The sequence below is a fragment of the Neophocaena asiaeorientalis genome, unplaced genomic scaffold, assembly GCF_003031525.2.
Source record: "Neophocaena asiaeorientalis asiaeorientalis breed wild unplaced genomic scaffold, Neophocaena_asiaeorientalis_V1.1 scaffold581, whole genome shotgun sequence".
NCBI lineage: Eukaryota > Metazoa > Chordata > Mammalia > Artiodactyla > Phocoenidae > Neophocaena > Neophocaena asiaeorientalis.
The window spans coordinates 2,509,618-2,515,617 of record NW_020172732.1 but is presented as its reverse complement, the minus strand read 5'-3'; the positions used below and the strand labels follow the sequence as shown (position 1 = coordinate 2,515,617).

Sequence of the window (6,000 nt, the reverse complement as noted above, 5' to 3'; positions counted from 1 at the left end):
CACACACACACACACACACACACAGAGATTGATTTTAAGGAAGTGGCTTGTGTGATTGTGGGGGCTGACAGGTTTGGAATGTGTAGTGCAGGCTGGAAATCCAGGTAAGGGGTGATGTTGTAGGCTTAAGTCTGAATTCCACAGGGCAGCAGACCAGAAACTCAGGCAGGATTGCTGTGTTGCAATCTTGAGAATCCTTCTTTGAGAAACCTTAGTCTTTGTTCTTCAAGTCTTCAACTAACTGGATGAGGCCCACCCACATTATGGAGGGTAATCTGCTCTACTCAAAGTCTACTGATTTAAAAGTTAATCACCTCTAAAAAATGCCTTCATAGCAACATCTAGATTGGTGTTTGATAACCTAGCCATGTTGGCATATAAAATTAAGCATCATAGGAACTATACTATGATTTTATCACTCAGCTCCTAAATATATAAATACTAAAATCTAAATCATTGAGATCATGGAGCATTATGATTTGACTGTCAGCCAATTAAGAATAAGGATTACAGGGCTTCCCTGGTGGTGCAGTGGTTGAGAGCCTGCCTGCCGATGCAGGGGACACGGGTTCGTGCCCTGGTTCGGGAAGATCCCACATGCCACGGAGTGGCTGGACCCGTGACCCATGGCTGCTGAGCCTGTGCGTCCGGAGCCTGTGCTCCACAATGGGAGAGGCCACAACAGTGAGAGGCCCGCGTACCACAAAAAAAAGAATAAGGATTACAGATTCTAAAATCTGAATATTACTAAGCCACTTAGCTTAGGGTAACTTAAGAATAATTTACCTTAACTTGACCTTGACTTGAGAATAGCCTAAAATATATTCTTTAATCTTTTTTTTCTGTGTTTATATAAAATTATCATAAAAAGGTAATGAATTTTATAATAAGGTTATAAAGTGGATTGTCATGAAATGAATTTTATTTACCCACAGGAATAATGTCCTAATTTGTGGACAGATTCCTATGAATTCAGGTTAAAATAAATCTTACTTACAATGAACAATCTTACAAGCAAAGATTTAGCAGCAGTGGTCTTCAGAAACTCACTTAAGAGTAAAGTTCTAGATATTAATACAATTGATAAATGTATATACACAGTTATTTTACATGGGAAAATAGTTTTCATAAAATAGAGCATATTTGAGGGAATGAACTGGAAAGATAGAGGTGGTGATTGGAATACTGGCTGCTTAAAAATGAGACTATTCATACCATACGTTCCCAATTGTGTAAAATATATATACACACACCTATACACACATAAATGGTTGTATATACATAGAAAAAGACTTTTACATAATTTCAAAAATATGTACAAGTTAAAGTGTTTTACAGACTTTAAAGAAAATGTATTTAGGAGGTTTTCTTAAATCATAGTCCAGCAGGATGTTTTTGTTTTTTGAGAGAAAAATCCCCTTGATCTGTGTATTAGCTAGTTATTGCTCTACAAGAACAAAAAGACAAAATCCCAGTGGCATACAACAATAAGCATTTTTTAGTTCATGCATCTGAGTTGTCTGTGTGGTCAGCCAATATAGGTTGAACTCTGTTAGGTAGTTGTGCTCCTTCCAAGTGTCTGTAGGTTGGCTGGGTGTCACTTGATTTAGTTAGAGCTGTTCTTTGTATGTCTCTTTTCTGGCAGGCTAGACTGACGTATTCTCATGGTGATTGCATAAGTACCAGAGAGCAGACCCAGTTGCACAGACACTTTTCTAGCATTTGGTCACATCACACCAGCTAACATTTTATTGACCAAAACAGGTCACATGATAACACAAACTCTCGGAGTTGTGATATATACCTGACCTCTTTATTTGGAGGAATTGCAGTGTCATATAGCAGTGAGGGGGTAAAGGAAGGGTGAAGTGTCATAGGATATTTATATGTCAGCTTTGGTAGATGCTGCCATATTGGTTTCCAAAGTATCTGTGATAGTTGTATTCCCCACCAGGAGTGAATAAGAGTTTCAGTTAGTCACACTTACCAGTTTTTTAAAAAACTGACATATGAAATACGTATAATAAGACCTGTATAGTTTACAAATGTGGGGTAAACAGAGTGATGAATTCTTACTATGTATTTTTCTGTGTAATCATGACTAAGCTCAAGCCATACAGTATTTCCATCACCCCATCACCCTGGAGAGTTCTTTTGTTTGTCTTTCTAGTGACTATCCCCTCTGTTCCACCAGATGACTAGTATTCCAACTTAAATCACCATTATTTAGCTTTTCCTCTTCTTGAATTTCATCTGAGCACAGTCATACAATATGTAGTCTTTTGTGCCTGGCTTGTTTCAACTCAATATAATTTCTGTGAGAATCCTCTATATTATGTACAGCAGTAGTTTGTTCTTTTATTTTTATCATCATGTTTTACTTCATTGTCTGATTATAGCACATTATTTATCCTGCTTAGATGAATAGATAGACCTTGGTAGACCATAGGGTTTTTTTTCCCCCCTAATGTATATCTGGTTTTCAGTTGGTTATTATGAATAAAGCTTCTATGTACATTCTTTAACAAGTCTTTTGGTACATGAGTATACATGTGTTTGCCACTCTGTGCTTGCTTTCTCACAGAATGTTATCCTTTGATAAATCAAAGTTTATAGCTTACATGTTGTCTAATTTATCAACCTTTTTCTTTATGGCTATGGTATTTTGTGTTTTATGTATGAAATTTTTGTCTCCCTCAAATTCAAAAATATATTCTCTTAAGTGATCCCTGGTAAGAGTAATTGTTTCACCTTACACATATAGTTTGGAGTGAAGTTGAGATGAAGATTAATGCCCCCCACATATGGATAACCAAATGACCCAGCACTATTTATTGAAAAGACTGCTTTTTTCTCCTACTGCTTTTACAAAGTATCCCATGTCATAAATCAAGTGTTCATATGTATGAGATTTTTTTCCTAGAATCTTTTTTGGTTCAACTGGCCTGTTTGTCTTTAATTGGCACTAGTACCACACTGTTTTAATTATAGTAGTTTAGAGACTTCCCTGGAGCGCAGTGGTTAAGAATCCGCCTGCCAGTGCAGGAGACACAGGTTCAATCCCTTGTCCGGGAAGCTCCCACATGCCGCAGATCAACTAAGCTGGTGTACCACAACTACTGAGTCTGCACTCTAGCGCCCACGAGCCACAACTACTGAGCCCATGCGCCACAACAACTGAAGCTTGCACACCCTAGAGCCCACATGCCACAACTGCTGAGCCTGTGTGCTGCAACTACTGAAGCCCATGCATCTAGAGCCCGTGCTCTGCAACAAGAGAAGCCACCACAATGAGAAGCCTGTGCACCACAACAAAGAGTAGCCCCTGCTGACCGCAATTAGAGAAAGCCTGTGCACAGCAGCGAAGACCCAAGGCAGCCAAAAAAAAAATTATTGTAGTTTATAAAAAACAGTCTATTTTTTTCTAGCTTTATTCTTCAAGATTGCCTTGGATGTTCCTTTTTCTTTTTCTTTTTTTTAAATAAAGTATGATTTCCATTTTATTGTCTTTTCAGAGAACAGTATTTCTTCAGTCTTTAAGGACTTAGCTCCTTACGTGGGCTTTGGTGGAAGTCGTGGGGCAGCACCTGTAGGTCTAAATCAGGGTGGAGGTGTTCGGTCCTTATGAGCATCCTGAGAACTATTCCTGACTACCTTGCTGTGAATGGCACAACTCATGCAGTAATGTAGTTTCACATACAGCTTGGAAAGCACATAGGCATCAAAAACACTTGCTTCAGAAATGTCCCTACTATGTTCTGAATGATGAGCTTCTTAATGGCCTTGTCCTTGCGCAAGCATCGGGCACAGTTGGTGCAGCAAACAGGCTACACATGGCCATGGCCCTTTTTGGCATGACTGTTGTTCCTTCTTTTCTTGGTCATCTTGGAAGTGAGGAGGTGAGAGAGGCTGGATGTTTTTGACCCTTTACATTTTTGTATAAATTTTTGCTTGTCAGTCTCTCCATGCTGCCCCAATGCAGGCATAACTCTCTCTCTAGAAAGAACTTGTTGAGATGTTAACTGAGATTGCATTAAATATACTGATCAATTTGGAAAAGCTGACGTCTTTAAACTGCTGAGTTCTCCAGTCAATGAGCACAGTATGTTTTTAGGTCTTTTCTCCTATATCTTCCTGATAATTTGATATTTTTGACCCTGTTCTAAATGTTATCATTTAAAAATTTTCATTTTAAATTATATACGGAATTTCATTCATCACTGGTGTATAGAAATTCAGTTATCTTTTCTTTATAAATTTTTATTTACAGTTAGTAACATGCACAAGGTGTGCACTTTCTTTAATTTTTACATACTTAACTCAGTTGTGTAACCAAATCCAAATCAAGGTATATAGAACATTACTCAACAGCCTTCTTTGGCCCCTTCCTGCTATGCTGACTTATCATCATGGATTAGTTTAACCTCTTTTTCTTCATAGAAAAGGAATCATATATATTCTTGTGTCTGACATTCTAAAGAATTATATGATTCATCATTTTTGCATGTAGCAATAGTTGGTTGTTTTTCACCCTGCATAGTATCTTGTTATATGCATTTCACAGTTTGGTCATTCTAATAGTCAATGGACATTGGGGTTATTTCTAGCTTTTGGCTATATTGTAAGTAATGCTGCTGTAAACATGCTTTTTTTTTTTTTGCGGTATGCGGGCCTCTCACTGTTCTGGCCTCTCCCGTTGCGGAGCACCGTCCCAGCCGCTCCGCGGCATGTGGGATCTTCCCGGACCAGGGCACGAACTCGTGACCCCTGCATCGGCAGGCAGACTCTCAACCACTGCGCCACCAGGGAAGCCCTGTAAACATTCTTATATATGATTTTTGCATTTCTATTGAGTATATAGGTAGATGTTGAATTACTGGATCATAGTGTATTTATAGCTTCAGTTTTAGTAGAAAGAACCAGTTTTCTGACGTGGTTAGTCCAAGTTTCAGTCTCATCAGCAGTGCTCGAGAATTTTATTTGCTCCATTTCCTTCTTAACATTTGATATCATCAGGTGTTATTGTATTTTACATTTCAATTTCATTTATTTTATTACGTATTTTATTTCTGGTGCATTTGCAAGGGTATGTCAGTTTGGCTTTAATTTATAATTCCCTGATGTCTAAGAATTATTGGCCATTTGGATATTCTGTTTTGTGTAGTGCTTATTCAAATAGTAAGCTCATCTTTAGCTTGTTTATATACATAAAAAACACAAATTTTAAGTGTATAGGATACATAAGTTTCAAGTGAAAAAAATACAGTTGTGTAATCTTCATTTCATTGGATTGTTTTTATTTTATCAATTATTAATTTATTAATTTGTAAGAGCGCTTTATGTATCCTCCATTCACTAATTTGAAGTATCAACTTTATTATGTGCTAAATTCTTGCATACACTTCATTTGGTTTCTGGACTTTTATCCTATTTTATTTATATTTCTTTTCCTAAAACATTAAAAATTTTATAGGGGTAAAGTGAGACATTTTGGAGAAAAATGATAAGTAGAATTGTATTGGCCACTTAATATTTTGTGAGTTATCTTTTTTAATTGTAATTTTGTACTTTGATGTTATATTAAATGGAGATGACTTTTAAGACTGATTGCTTTTATTAATAGTTTTAATTGAGGTAAAACACACATAACATAAAATTTACCATCTTAATCGTTTTTATGTGTACAGTTCAGAATTAAGTATATTCAGATTATCACGCAAGCAATCTTTAGAAAATTTTATCTTGCCAACAAAATCTTAACCCTCTATACACATTAAGTAGCAGCTCTTCATTTCTCCTTCTCCCCAGCCTCTGCCAACCAGCATTTTGCTCTTTGTTTCTATGAATTTGTCTACTCTAGATACCTCATTTGAATGGAATAATACAGTATTCGTCTTTTTGTGACAGGCTTATTTCCCTTGGCGTAATGTCTTCAAGGTTCATCCAGGTGGTAGCATGTTTCAGAATTTTCTTCCTTTTAAGGCTGAATAATATTCCATG

The 6,000-nt window shown here is 36.8% G+C and overlaps 1 protein-coding gene and 1 pseudogene across 5 annotated transcripts in view; one reads left to right on the top strand and one right to left on the bottom strand.

Moving 5' to 3' along the window:
• Window positions 1–6,000, top strand: part of DOCK7 (dedicator of cytokinesis 7) — a 204,838-nt gene that overhangs the window by 40,442 nt on the left and 158,396 nt on the right. The gene's annotated exons all lie outside the window — the stretch shown is intronic.
• Window positions 3,553–3,884, bottom strand: LOC112396633 (40S ribosomal protein S26-like; annotated as a pseudogene).